Raw genomic sequence first — 15,571 nt, forward strand, 5'->3', positions numbered from 1 at the left:
TGACCTAATCTCCCTGAAAGTGAAGATTGCAAGTCAAGCCGTCTCCTCCAACATCAGCATCTGACCTTACAAAAATTCCACAAAACCACACTCTGAAATGTTTTAGAAAGCCTTCCAGAAGACTGTGAGCTGTTATAGCTGCAAAGAAAGCATCACCTCAATATTTATGCCTTTGGATTTAGAATGGGAAATCATAAAAGCTCTAGTAGATGTAATGTGTAGGTGGCCAAATACGTTTGTTCATATAGGATGAAATACAGGCCGAAATATATTGTGCACAAGGTTTCTTTACAGGTATATAAAGGAAAAATAATTGAAACAGTACAAGCCCTAAATTAACAGTGCAATCATTTCCATCTATGTTTTTTAAATTAAAAATCAAAGGAAAACTACATTTTCCAATATTTAATTTTACAATCAACCTTTTTCCACTCCTTCATTCCTGATTTTAAAAGAGAGCTGAGGCAGCAGTGAAAATAACAAGTTCACTAATGAAACACCTCAGAAAATGTACGATCTGTTGCCTCACTAGTTCATTAACTACTTGCCTCAGTAGTCAATCTTTGTTTTTTACTTCTGAAATTGTTCCCTGCCCTTCATCCAGTGCCATATCTTTTTTTAAATATTTCCATCGACATAGCTGTATGAAGGCTGAGTTTTTGTTGAACGTGTTGTAGTTTTGAATAACTACATTCATTTTACCATGCAATGTACTGAAAAATGGCGAGGAAAATCCAAGTTGGATGAGATGATAAAAAATGCAATTCTGCATTTTTTATTTTTTTTTGAGGGGGGTCTACTTTTATGGTATTTATTATACGGTGAAATGATCTGGGAATATAATGATCTGAAAATATAATCCTCCTGGTAAGTTCGCTTAAGACGCTACCAAATTTGCATGGATTTTTGCATTTTATATAGTCAAAAAAATTCAGAAATTTGTAACAAAAATAAAATTGTGGGTTCTGTTACAGCAACTATGTTGGCAATGTGCAACAACAATAAAACAAGGAAAACTGAAGCCTAGAGGTAGCAGAAATGAAGAGCATAATAATACAGGTGCTTCTCACAAAATTAGAATATCATCAAGTTAATTTATTTCAGTTCTTCAATACAAAAAGTTTGTCATTACAAACAGTGATCTATGTCAAGTGTTTCCTTCTGTTAATGTTGATGATTATGGCTTACAGCCGATGAAAACCCAAAAGTCATTATCTCAGTAAATTAAATTAACAAAAAAAAACCTGCAAAGGCTTCCTAAGTGTTTAAAAGGGTCCCTTGGCCTGTTTCAGTAGGCTCCACAATCATGGGGAAGACTGCTGACTGTCCAGAAGGCAGTCATTGACACACTCCACAAGTAGGGTAAGCCACAAAAGGTCATTGCTAAAGAAGCTGGCTGTTCGCACAATGCTATATCCAATCATATTAATGGAAAGTTGAGTGGAAGGAAACAGTGTGGTAGAAAAAGGTGCCCAAGCAACCGGGATAACCACAGCCTTGAAAGGATTGTTAAGAAAAGGCTATTCAAAACTTTTGGGTAGTTTCACTAGGAGTGAACTGCTGCTAGAGTCATTGCTTCAAGAGACATCACACACAGATGTATCAAGAACAAGGGTTACAAGTGTCGCATTCCTTGTGTTAAGCCACTCACGACCAATAGACAACGCCAGAAGCGTCATACCTGGGCCAAGGAGAAAAAGAAGTGGACTGTTGCTCAGTGGTCCAAGGTGTTGTTTTCGAATAAGAGTAAATTTTGCATTTCATTTGGAAATCAAGGTCCCAGAGTCTGGAGGAAGAGTGAAGAGGCACACAATCCAAGCTGCTTGATGTCTAGTGTGAAGTTTCCACAATCAGTGATGGTTTGGGGAGCCATGTCATCTGCTGGTGTAGGTCCACTGTGTTTTATCAAGACCAAAGTCAGCGGAGCCATCTACCAGGAAATTTAAGAGCACTTCATGCTTCCCTTGGCCGACAAGCTTTCTGGAGATGGTAATTTAATTCTCCAGCAGGACCTGGCACCTGTCCACACTGCCAAAAGCACCAATACCTGGTTTAAAAACAACAGTATCACCACCCTGCTTGATTGGCCAGCAAACTCGCCTGACCTTAACCCCATAGAGAATCTATGGGGTATTGTAAAGAGGAAGATGAGAGACCCTCGACCCAACAATGTAGACGAGCTGAAGGCTGCTATCAAAGCAACCTGGGCTTCCATAACACCTCAGCAGTGCCACAAGCTGATCGCCTCCATTCCACATTGATGCAGTAATTGATGCAAAAGAAGCCTGACCAAGTAATAAGTGCATTTACTGAACATACATTTCAGTAGGTCAACATTTCAGATTTTAAAATAATTTTTCAAGCTGGTGTTATAAAGTATTCTAATTTACTGAGATAACGACTTTTGGGTTTTCATTGGCTGTAGGCCATAAACAGAAATAAACACTTGAAATAGATCACTCTGTTAGTAATGACTCACTTTTTGTATTGAAGAACTAAAATAAATTAACATTTTGATGATATTCTAATTTTGGGAGAAGCACCTATAGTTAGGGCCTAATGGGATGTCTGACAGTTTTTGGGTATGTTCAAACAAGAGTCTAAAAAAATGTAAAAAAAAAAAAAGTTTCTCCAGGAAAGTGGGACAATTTTTTTCTCACTTGTCTTCCTTTGGCAATAGTTTTTTTTTTTTACAGCAGCCATTAATCTTTTACAGGATAATTTACAATTTACTAGGATACAAAATTGAAATGTACCTGTAAAAATAGGATGCTGTACTGTGGCTCCATTTGGCATCTCATTTTTTGCGCAGCCATAGACTTAAACGGCTGAGTCTCATCCGACACATAGAATAAACTAGTGCATGATGGGATTTTTTCACATACAGATTCTGTCAGTGAAAAAAATGGCTCAACTGCAGTGCCAGTCGGGCCTTTCTTCTTCTTTTTTTTTCGATTTTATATAGCGCTAACATATTCTCAGTGCTTTACAGACATTATCGTCGCTGTCCCCAATGGGGCTCACAATCTAAATTCCCTATCAGTATGTCTTTGGAATGTGGGACGAAACCGGAGAACACAGAGGAAACCAACGCAAACACGGAGAGAGAACATACAAACTCTTTGCAGATGTTGTCCTTGGTGGGATTTGAACCCAGGACTCCAGCACTGAAAGGCTGCAGTGCTAACCACTAAGCCACCGTGCTGCCCTAAGCACAGTGGCCTGACGGAAGCCTCTCCTCAGTGCAAGACATATTAAAGCCCACAAAGAGTTTGCTAAAAAACACATGAAGGACTCCCAGACTATGAGAACTAAGATTCTGATCTGATGAGATGAAGATAGACCTTTTTGGTGATAATTCTAAGCGGTATGTGTGGAGAAAACCAGTTACTGCTCGTCACCTGCCCAATACAATCCCAACAGTGAAACATGGTGGTGGCAGCATTATGCCATGGGGTGTTTTTCAGCTGCAGGGACTGGACGACTGGTTACCATTGAAGGAAACATGAATGTGGCCAAGTACAGAGATATCTTGGATGAAAACCTCTTCCAGAGTGCTCTGGACCTCAGACTTGGCCTAAGGTTCACCTTCCAACAAGACAATGACCCTAAGCACACAGCTAAAATAACAAAGGAGTGGCTTCAGAACAACTCTATGACCATTCTTGACTGGCCCAGCCAGAGCCCTGACCTAAACCCAATTCAGCATCTCTGGAGAGACCTGAAAATGGCTGTCCGCCAACATTCACCATCCAACCTGACGGAACTGGAGAGAATCTGCAAGGAAGAATGGCAGAGGGTCCCCAAATCCAGGTGTGAAAAACTTGTTGCATCATTCCCAAGAAGACTCATGGCTGTACTACCTCAAAAGGGTGCTTCTACTCAATACTGAGCAAAGGATCTGAATACTTATGACCATGTGTAGTTTTTCTTTTGCATTTGCATTTGCAAAAATTTCTACATTTCTATTTTTTTTCAGTCAAGATGGGATGCAGAGTGTACATTTACAGTAATGAGAATTTTTTTTTGAATTTACCAAATGGCTGCAATGAAACAAAGAGTGAAAAATTCAAAGGGGTCTGAATACTTTCCATACCCACTGTAGATGCATGGAAGCTCAAACCTAAAGCAGTCTCTTAAAAACATAAAAGATAAAGCTTAGTTAAAAGAAAAAAAATACCAGGAAAAAAAACTATTTTTACTCTAAAAATATTTGTTACACAAATAAAGAAAAACAAAGTGCAGATGCTTAATATTGCTAATGGCAACCATAAAATTAACATCTTATTTAATCAACATGTCAAGCACCATAAAACGAAAAAAATATAATTCCTGAATGTGTTTTATTTTTGCTCACAAAATGGAATAAAAACTGATCAAAAGCTGTATTCACTCTAAAATGATTACAAGGATTATCAGTTCATCCAGCAAAAAAAACCAACATATATTTCTGTTTGTGCAGAAAAATATGACAGCACAAATGTTTTCCTGGTGTGCAAAAGTAAGGAAACATAGTCGTACTGACCCACAGAATAAAGGCTGCAACTCATTTATTCTGTACAGTTATGCCTTCAATCAAAACTTCTATTATTCTCACCCCCCTCCCCCCCAAAAAAATACATTTTGTTAACACATTCTATTCATTCCAAAGTAGCACGATTGAAAAATGCCCCAACTTATCCTGCAAAACAGCGAGCAAACATAACTGGACAGGAAAATAACAGTAATTGGCTCATCTTTCAGATTTCATGTGCTACTATAAGGTATTTACTCTAGTCAGTAACACTTTCATTGCATAACATAGTAACATAGTAACATAGTTAGTAAGGCCGAAAAAAGACATTTGTCCATCCAGTTCAGCCTATATTCCATCATAATAAATACCCAGATCTACGTCCTTCTACAGAACCTAATAATTGTATGATACAATATTGTTCTGCTCCAGGAAGACATCCAGGCCTCTCTTGAACCCCTCGACTGAGTTCGCCATCACCACCTCCTCAGGCAAGCAATTCCAGATTCTCACTGCCCTAACAGTAAAGAATCCTCTTCTATGTTGGTGGAAAAACCTTCTCTCCTTCAGACGCAAAGAATGCCCCCTTGTGCCCGTCACCTTCCTTGGTATAAACAGATCCTCAGCGAGATATTTGTATTGTCCCCTTATATACTTATACATGGTTATTAGATCGCCCCTCAGTCGTCTTTTTTCTAGACTAAATAATCCTAATTTCGCTAATCTATCTGGGTATTGTAGTTCTCCCATCCCCTTTATTAATTTTGTTGCCCTCCTTTGTACTCTCTCTAGTTCCATTATATCCTTCCTGAGCACCGGTGCCCAAAACTGGACACAGTACTCCATGTGCGGTCTAACTAGGGATTTGTACAGAGGCAGTATAATGCTCTCATCATGTGTATCCAGACCTCTTTTAATGCACCCCATGATCCTGTTTGCCTTGGCAGCTGCTGCCTGGCACTGGCTGCTCCAGGTAAGTTTATCATTAACTGGGATCCCCAAGTCCTTCTCCCTGTCAGATTTACCCAGTGGTTTCCCGTTCAGTGTGTAATGGTGATATTGATTCCCTCTTCCCATGTGTATAACCTTACATTTATCATTGTTAAACCTCATCTGCCACCTTTCAGCCCAAGTTTCCAACTTATCCAGATCCATCTGTAGCAGAATACTATCTTCTCTTGTATTAACTGCTTTACATAGTTTTGTATCATCTGCAAATATCGATATTTTACTGTGTAAACCTTCTACCAGATCATTAATGAATATGTTGAAGAGAACAGGTCCCAATACTGACCCCTGCGGTACCCCACTGGTCACAGCGACCCAGTTAGAGACTATACCATTTATAACCACCCTCTGCTTTCTATCACTAAGCCAGTTACTAACCCATTTACACACATTTTCCCCCAGACCAAGCATTCTCATTTTGTGTACCAACCTCTTGTGCGGCACGGTATCAAACGCTTTGGAAAAATCGAGATATACCACGTCCAATGACTCACCGTGGTCCAGTCTATAGCTTACCTCTTCATAAAAACTGATTAGATTGGTTTGACAGGAGCGATTTCTCATAAACCCATGCTGATATGGAGTTAAACAGTTATTCTCATTGAGATAATCCAGAATAACATCCCTCAGAAACCCTTCAGTTCTCATCAATTTGTTGGTCACGCTTGTCCATGTCTCTTCCTTAAAAATTGACAGCGCTTACAGAAAAATAGTAACAATCGCATTTATTTCCGCAACTAAAAGTTGCGAAAAATGTAACTTTCTAGTTTAGTGCCGGAATTCCATTTGGATGAATTAGGGGAATGGTTCTTGGTTGGCATTAGTGAAAAACAAATTCAGCGTTGTAAAGGCCAGAACTGGCTGCTGAGCCAATAGGTTAAAATGTAATGAAAAAAATTGCATCTTGTACATGTGGTAAGAAAGTAAAACAGTACATGTGCCAGCATCAAAGACAGCTGAAACGACATTTTAAAATGAGGCTTTATATTTCTTTCTCCAAAAGTAGGTTAATTCTTCAATTTTCCACTGGATTGCCTTTTCCTTTACTCTTCTTTTAATTTTTACTGTCATGGTCCCATGGATAATAAATCATTAAATTGGTACATGAAGGACATGTTATCAGCAGAACTGGTTGATTTTTTACGGTTTTCTTTATTTGACTAGTGGAAGCTAAAAGTTTACATCACAAGCTATAACTCCTACTAAGAATATATAATTTTATATAAAGTTATCAAAGCAGATTTCTACGTAAAGATGCTTCAGAACTGTTTTGTTATAGGGAATACAATTATTTAATCAAACAGACATCTGAAAAGGGCGGTCAGGTCTTCTTTAACCACCATCTGCCCAGAGCTTCTCAGTTTACTCTAAAGCTACGTTTCACTAGACAGAGACAATAGAGCTTTAATGTTTCCTGCTGTAATTACAAGCAAATCAAATCCGTTTTAAATGTTACTCGATACCATAAATTGACTAATTAGGAAATTACTGATTTCCCAACAGATTGAACGTATGTCAGAATTGGTTGGATATATGTCACTGATACAGCACTAGTCAAAATATCATGTTGAAACTTGATGGTAGCAAAACTTTTCCGAGAATTTTACTGCCATGAAAAAGATATAAAAATGTCTGATGAATGAAAATATGCAAAGGCATGTACATTATGACTGTCCGTATTATCCTGCGGCACACTGAGACTGAAGCAAGCTCTGCTCAAGGTATTAGAAAACCCACAGTGAGTGCCTTGTGGAGGTCGTAGTGTGCTGGGAAAATATTAAGAAATATGTATCATTCTGAAACAAATAAGTCAAAGGGAAGCAAACATTTGCAACCATGAAGCACAATTACATTTGTTCAAAATGCTAAATGAAATGATAAGATTTACTCTGAACATTTTCTATTAATCAACAAGATGTTTCAATATTTTGTCCCCAATTATATCTGCTAGTGTGATCCCAGCAGTAGTCGGGGTACAGGTTGTCATATCGAGTCCTACAATCACATCGCTACTTGAACCTGCCCCAATGACTTCTTCTCCTGTTATCAGGCATCTTTGTATTCATTCTGTCGGAAACGCTGGCGATACATGAGACATCATGGCCAATAGCTCTGAACGGTGAAGGCACCCTCCAGCCAGAGATAAAAGTGTGGCTGGAAAATGTGGTGCCACCTTGTCAATTAGAATGGGTGTGTTTGCTGCCTAGCAGCTCAGCAGGTGTAATCAGCTCCCTGCTTTGGCCAATGAGGCAGTGCCACACTAGACGTAAAGTCCCACCATACGGCCGGGGTCAGACTTGCGAGTGTGATGCGAGAAACTCTCGGGAGTCTCACACATCAATACCCAGCACTGCCGCCGGAACTCGGTAGGGGAGCATTCAGCTGCATAGAAATACATGCAGCCGCACACTCCGGTCCGAGTGCCGGCGGCAGTGCCGGGTATTGATGCGAGAGATTCCCGTGAGTTTCTCGCATCACACTCGCACGTGTGACCCCGGCCTAATGCTGCGAGTTGCTAGTTTCACTGGCTTGACAATGTATTCCCCCATTGGCATTTTTCATGTTTTGCTACCTCACAACCTGGAATTTCACAGTTTTGGTTTTTTTTGAGAGTTTGCATCAGTTCATGTAAAGAACATGCCTACAACTGAGAACATTTTATTTTCATTTTATTGTAAAGGAAACAAAACAATAGGACAAAATAACTGAAAACTTCAGTGTCAATAATTATTCACCCCCCTAAATTCAGTACTTTGTAGGGCCTCCTTTCGTGGCAATTACAGCTGCAATTCACTTTGGATAAGTCTCTATGAGCTTTCCACATCTTGATACTGGCATTTTTGCCAATTCTTCAAGGCAAAACTGCTCCAGCTCCTTCACATTAAATGTTTTCTTCTGGTGAACAGCAATCTTCAAGTCTGACCACAGATCCTTAGTTGGATTAAGGTCTGGGCTGTGACTAGGCCACTCCAAAACATTTACATGTTTCCCCTTAAACCACTCAAGTGTTGCTTTAGCAGTATGCTTTGAGTCATTGTCTTGTTGGAAGGTGAACCTCCATCCCAGTCTCAAACCACTGACAGACTGAATCACGTTTTGCTCAAGAATATTCCTGCATTTTGCACCATCCATCTTCTCCCCGACACGTTTTGCTATGGGGATGGTGTTTTTGGAATGATGAGATGTGTTGGTTTGGCGCCAGACATAGAGTTTACTATAGTGGCCAAAAAGTTCAATTTTGATCTCATCTGACCACAGCACCTTCCTCCATACATTTGGGGAGTCTCCCATATGTCTTTTAGCAAACTCAAAATGAGCCTTACAATATTTGTGTGTAAGTAAAGGCTTTCTTTATGCCCACTCTTCCATAAAGGCCACTTCTACGCAGTGTACAGGTTATTGTGGTTGTATGCATAGTTAGCCCACTCTCTGCTTGGGAACTCTGCGGCTTCTTCAGGGTTACCTCTGGTCTCTGTGCTGCCCTTCTGCTTAATGCCCTCCTTGCCCGGGGTGAGAGTTTTGGTGGGCAGCCCTCTCTTGGCAGGTTTGTTGTGGTACCAGGTTCTTTTCATTTGATTATTGTGGATTTGATGGTGCTCCGGGGGATTATCAGAGATTGTGACTTTTTTTTTTTTTTAATAACCCAGCCCAGACTTGTACTTTTCAAGAACTTTGTCACTCGCTTGCTTATACTGCAGATCTCCTTGGTCTTCATGGTGTTTGGTTAGTGGTGCCTCTTCCTTAATGATGTTGTAGCCTCTGTGGCCTTTCAGTAAAGGTGAATATATATTGACAGACCATGTGAGACCGAGATTGCACACAGGCATGCGACTTATGAAGATAATTTCTTGCAAAGTAGATTTTTTGGAGCTTCATAGCAAAAGGGGTGAATACATATGCGCATGCCAATTTTTAATTATTTGATCCCACAAATTTAATTTATGCCTACATTTTTTGTCATTTCACTTCGCCAACTTAAACTATCTAGCGCTGATGCATCACACACAAATTGGGTTACAAAAATATTTAAACCCAGGTTGTAATGTAACAAACAGGTAAAAAGCCAAGGAGGGGGAATACTTTTGCAAGCCACTGTATAAGTGAATATTGACCCTGTTTTCCCTGTGCTACCTTCCTACCTGACCTGGCTTATTTGATACCCATTATTTACTGTGGACTGAACTTTTTTTGCCTAATAATTCTGGCTCTAACTCCATCCTTCTATTTCTGACCCCGGCTATTTCCTAACTTTGTTTCTCACTCCTAATAATGCCTTATATCTGATTTTTACCCAGCTAGTTGATTGTCCTCTGGCAGCTCTCCACCAGCTATTTCATGGACACAACCCATGGGGTTGCTGTTGTCCAGATCTCTTCTGGATTGGCTAGCGCAAAATCTGTAAGTGGAAGTCCTATTTAGCGCTAAGGGTATGTGTCCACATCAGGATTTGGTCAGGATTTTATGCAAGTAAAATCCTGACCAAATCTACACCTGAGGTCACTGGCAGGTCACCTGCGCTGTCCTTGCATTTTTTCTGCAATGTAAGGACATGCTGCGTTCTTAAAAGACGCGCCACATGTGCGTTTTTGCGGGTATGCCGCATGCGTCTTTTAATGTATAGTGGAGACAGGATTTCATGAAATCCCCTCCACTATGCTGTAACATCTGGAAGCTGCGTTTTTGACGCTGCGGCTCAACGCAGCGTGAAAAATGCAGCGTTTCCTGAACGTGGAAACATACCCTTAGGCTGTGTGCACACGATGCAGATTTGGTGCAGACTTTTCTGCATAAAATCTGCACTAAATCTGCATCTCCTGGCAGAATCCGCAGGTGCGTTTCTTATGCGTTTTTTGTGCGTTTTTTATGCGTTTTTTGTGCAGATTTTACCAATGGATTTCTATTATGGAGGGGTGCAGAAACACTGCAGAACTGCACAAAAGAAGTGACCTGCACTTCTTTGAAATCTGCAGCGTTTCTGCGCAGATTTTTCTGCACCATGTGCACAGCTTTTTTTTTTTCACATTGATTTACATTGTACTGTAAATCACAGTGCAGTTCTGCAGCGTTTCTGCAGCAGAAAAATCTGCTGCAGTTCTGCACTAAATCTGCATCGTGTGCTCATACCCTAAAGGTACCTTCACACATAACGATATTGTTAACGATATCGTTGCTATTTGTGACGTAGCAACGATATCGTTAATGAAATCGTTATGTGTGACAGCGACCAACGATCAGGCCCCTGCTGGGAGATCGTTGGTCGCTGAATAAAGTCCAGAACTTTATTTAGTCGCTGGACTCCTGCTGACATCGCTGGATCGGCGTGTGTGACACCGATCCAGCGATGTCTTCACTGGTAACCAGGGTAAACATCGGGTAACTAAGCGCAGGGCCGCGCTTAGTAACCCGATGTTTACCCTGGTTACCATGCTAAAAGTAAAAAAAAACAAACACTAGATACTTACCTAACGCTGTCTGTCCTCCAGCGCTGCGCTCTGCACTCCTCCTGTACTGGCTGTGAGCCGGAAAGCAGAGCGGTGACGTCACCGCTCTGCTTTCCGGCTCACAGCCAGTACAGGAGGAGAGCAGAGAAGCAGAGCGCAGCGCTGGAGGACAGACAGCGGTAGGTAAGTATCTAGTGTTTTTTTTTTTTTTACTTTTAGCATGGTAACCAGGGTAAACATCGGGTTACTAAGCGCGGCCCTGCGCTTAGTTACCCGATATTTACCCTGGTTACCGGCATCGTTACCCTGCAGCGATCCGGATCGTTGTCGGTATTGCTGCAGCGTCGCTTAGTGTGAAGGGGCCTTAATAGTTTTCTACATAAAGTTCACCTTTACACCAACTATCCTACTGTGGCAATATGAAAGGAACACAGCAATCTAAAATTGTTCTAGTGAAATGGATGCAAATTCAGTCTACATTTTTTCATGGATGGAAAGGAACACCTCGAGGAACAGAGAATAAGTTTCTCTATTTATTTACTCTTTATATAACAAAAGCCCCTAATAATTATTAATCTTCAATAAATCATATTTATTCACACGGATAAACTACTTTATCGAAGTTGACATCCTGAGAATCTGTAATCAAAAGTAAATATCAGATCACTAAACTTCCAAGTATTTGTAGCCCCTTTTATTTTAGGTTATGTTGCCCTCTAAGTAGAATTTCCATATGAATTTGTTATATGTGATTTTATAATATATTCAATAAAACATGCTTTTCCAAAGTGTAATTTATTCCCGTATATATATCACCGTTTGAAGAGGTAAAAAAGATAAAAATGAGATGTCTAATAATTACTGAATATTCATTAAAGACATGAATTAGTATGATGGACATAAGTTCTCTCATATAAAATAGCAGAAAAGGCAGATAGTCACGTATAGACACTCTAATCATACCGACAGCTGCTGAAGTGGGAGCTCCTGGAACGAGATATGTAAATACGCACTCTCTCAGATTGTTGCTCTTATGGTCCAATTTTTTTTACATAAATCTATTTGAGCATATGCACTCTGGCTAGCCATTCTTTTGTAAAAACAGCATGAGCCCAACATGTGAAGCCAGGAAAAGCAGATTTTCAGTGTAGCAGGTCTTGGATACGAGTTCTTACAATGATTCGTTCTTTAGGTGACAGCATTAGTTGAACATGATGTGCCCTGTTCAGTGATGATGCTTTATTTATACCTAAGATAAAGTTTTCACCTAGCAAGCAATTATAAGGAACATTTACAACATTAACCCAAAACAACAGGTCCTGTTCGGTGTTCTCGGGATGCAATGGTGGGAACCTAAGAAAAATGGTCCATGTAAGGCCAAACCGGGAACCAGTGCCAGGGTCGCTAACACCCTAGGCTCGCTGATGTGTGTTGGAAGCCAAGGCTTGACTGTCTGGTCCACAGATTACAAGCTGCTGCTATCTGACTACGTAGCTGAAGGCTAGTCAGAATGCCCATCCTACACCAAAAGCGACTACAATGGGCACTGGCGATTCGGAACTGGAATATTGAGCAATGGAACAAGGTGGTCTGGTGTAAAGAATAACATTTTCTTTTACATCCTGTTGATATGCGGGTGTATATTAATTGTCCGATTGTTAAATAGCACTAAATAAGATGCACGATGCACTTCAGAAAGAAGACCAGGTGACAGGAATAGTGATGTTCTGGGCCATCTTGTGCCGCTATTATGCACCTTGGCACACTGCAAAACCTATTCAGAAATAGCGTTTCCACTTTAGTCTCAGCCAGATTTGGCCTTTATAACAGACAATTGTTTTCTTCATTTTTTCTAGTGGCGTTCCAGGAGCCATAACTTTTTTAGGTCTTTGGTTACATAGTCATACAAAGACTTGCTTCGGGACAAGTTGCGTTTCTCAGTGACAACATTTGGGGCTACATATAACTAGTTAAACTTTTATCAGCTCTCGATGGAAAGGAAAAAAAACAAAACAGCAATTCTGCCATTTTTTTTTTTAAGCGGTTTACGTAGCCTATTAGACCCTGCCTCTGGTGGGATCTGTTAGGCTGAAGGATATGGCAGACAGAAAGGCCTCTAGAAACTATAGCAACCCAATTGCACCCCATGACTGTGCTGATAGAGGAAGTGATCTTGTTCTGTCAAACTCCTCCCATGTCATTAATGACAGCAGCATGTGAGGGGTTAAGGTTACCCAGGACATGCAGCAGGAGCTTAGCCGTGTCTTGCAGCAGATGGCATGGGCACAACTTCTGTCACCATGCCATTTTTGAGACATAACTGTATGCCTGACTGTGGGAACGATAAACCTATTAAAGAATCACAAAAACATTCTTACTTTACAAAATGTTTTATTTTACAAAAAATGTATCAAGCATCTGTGACGACCTATGCACAATAAAATTAAAGCAGACCTGGCAAAGTGCGGCCTGAGGGCCACATGTGGATCTTTGACTATTTCAGTGAGGCCTGACCGGGACGTCTAAAGAGCTTTATGCAGTGGCATCCCAAACCACATGGCCACCCTCTGCCCGTCTGGATGCAGACACTAGTGAATGCAATGATGGAACATGGAGCTGTCAGCTCCCTCTTCCATCAATGAGCCTGTGTGTCTGAGAGCGCAGCAGGTGCAATAACGTCACTACTTCAAGTCAGCTGTGCCACAATACACAGTGCAGACCGCAGCTATGGGGAACACGCCTAGGTGAGAAGCTGATTATCTTTTACTAATTCACAGTACATTGTGGGCAATCATAGGGACAGAATACCGTGTCCTAATGGGCATGTATGGGAACATCATGCTGTGCCATAAGGAGAATCTGTGGGGGCATGATTCTGTGCCCTAAGGGACATATGTAGGAGCATAATGTTGCTCCCTCCAGTAGGTGTATAAGCCCGAAAATGATGCACGGCAGAGTGCACGATTGCTTTGTCGGCACCATTATGGTCTATGGCCCTGTCGGCGCATATGTCTGAATCCTGTTTTCTGGGGGGTTTAGTCGTCAGCCCCAACAGGACCACTGAATGGGTGCCTAAATGCAATGTAAAGCACCATTATTGTGAGATGTATTACCAGTACCAGCGAGTCACCATATTTAATTCTGCTTAACCCCTTAACCCCAGGAGCTTTTTTTCAGTTTTGCATTTTTGTTTTTCGCTCCCCTCCTTCCCAGAGCCATAACTTTTTTATTTTTCCATCAATATGTCTATTTGAGGGCTTATGTTTTGCGGGACGAGTTGTACTTTTGAACGACACCATTGGTTACCATGTCGTGTACTAGAAAATGGGGAAAAAATTCCAAGGGCGGTGAAATAGCAAAAAAGTGGCTTTTTACTAAGTTCACTAAATGCCATTATGATTCTCTAGGTCATTATGAGTTCATAGACACCAAACATGTCTAGGTTCTTTTTTATCCAATGGTGAAAAAAAAATTCCAAACTTTGTTAAAAAAATAATAAAATAGCGTCATTTTCCAATACCCGTAGCATATTTGTTGCGTGCCGAGCTAACGTTTTTAACCCCTTCCCGACCTGTGACACAGCGTATGCGTCATGAAAGTCGGTGCCAATCCGACCTGTGACGCATATGCTGTGTCACAGAATGATCGCGTCCCTGCAGATCGGGTGAAAGGGTTAACTCCCATTTCACCCGATCTGCAGGGACAGGGGGAGTGGTAGTTTAGCCCAGGGGGGGTGGCTTCACCCCCCCGTGGCTACGATCGCTCTGATTGGCTGTTGAAAGTGAAACTGCCAATCAGAGCGATTTGTAATATTTCACCTAAAAACTGGTGAAATATTACAATCCAGCCATGGCCGATGCTGCAATATCATCGGCCATGGCTGGAAATACTAATGTGCACCCACCCCACCCCACCGATCTCCCCCCCAGCCCTCCGATCTGTGCAGCGCTCCCCTCCGTCCTGTGCTCCGCTCCCCCGTCCTCCTGTCCGCTCCCCCCGTGCTCCAATCACACCCCCCGTGCTCCAATGAAACCCCCCCGTGCTCCGATCCCCCCCCGCACAGCGATCCCCCCCCCGTGCTCCGATCCACCCCCCTGCACAGCGATCCCCCACCCCGTGCTCCAATCCACCCGCACGCACACCGATCCTCATCCATGCTCCGACGCCCCCCCCGCTCCGATGCCCCCCCCGTGCCCTGATCTCCCCCCCCCTTATACTTACCGAGCCTGCCGGTGTCCGTCTTCTTTCCCGGGCGCCGCCATCTTCCAAAATGGCGGGCGCATGTGCAGTGCGCCCGCCGAATCTGCCGGCCGGCAGATTCGTTCCAGAGTGAATTTTGATCACTGAGATATAACCTATCTCAGTGATCAAAATAAAAAAAATAGTAAATGACCCCCCCCTTTGTCACCCCCATAGGTAGGGACAATAAAAAAAATAAATAATTTTTTTTTTCCACTAAGGTTGGGGTAAGAACTAGGGTTAGGGGTAGGGTTAGGGGTAGGGTTAGGGGTAGGGTTAGGGGTAGGGTTAGGGGTAGGGGTAGGGTTAGGGGTAGGGTTAGGGTTCGGGATGTGCACACGTATTCTGGTCCTCTGTGGATTTTTCCGCA

The 15,571-nt window shown here is 41.8% G+C and overlaps 1 protein-coding gene across 2 annotated transcripts in view; it reads right to left on the bottom strand.

The window, feature by feature from the left end:
- Positions 1-15,571, bottom strand: part of CAMK1D (calcium/calmodulin dependent protein kinase ID) — a 431,917-nt gene that overhangs the window by 197,125 nt on the left and 219,221 nt on the right. The window lies entirely within an intron of this gene.

The sequence above is a fragment of the Ranitomeya imitator genome, chromosome 4 (genome assembly GCF_032444005.1).
Source record: "Ranitomeya imitator isolate aRanImi1 chromosome 4, aRanImi1.pri, whole genome shotgun sequence".
In the NCBI taxonomy this organism is placed as follows: Eukaryota; Metazoa; Chordata; class Amphibia; order Anura; family Dendrobatidae; genus Ranitomeya; species Ranitomeya imitator.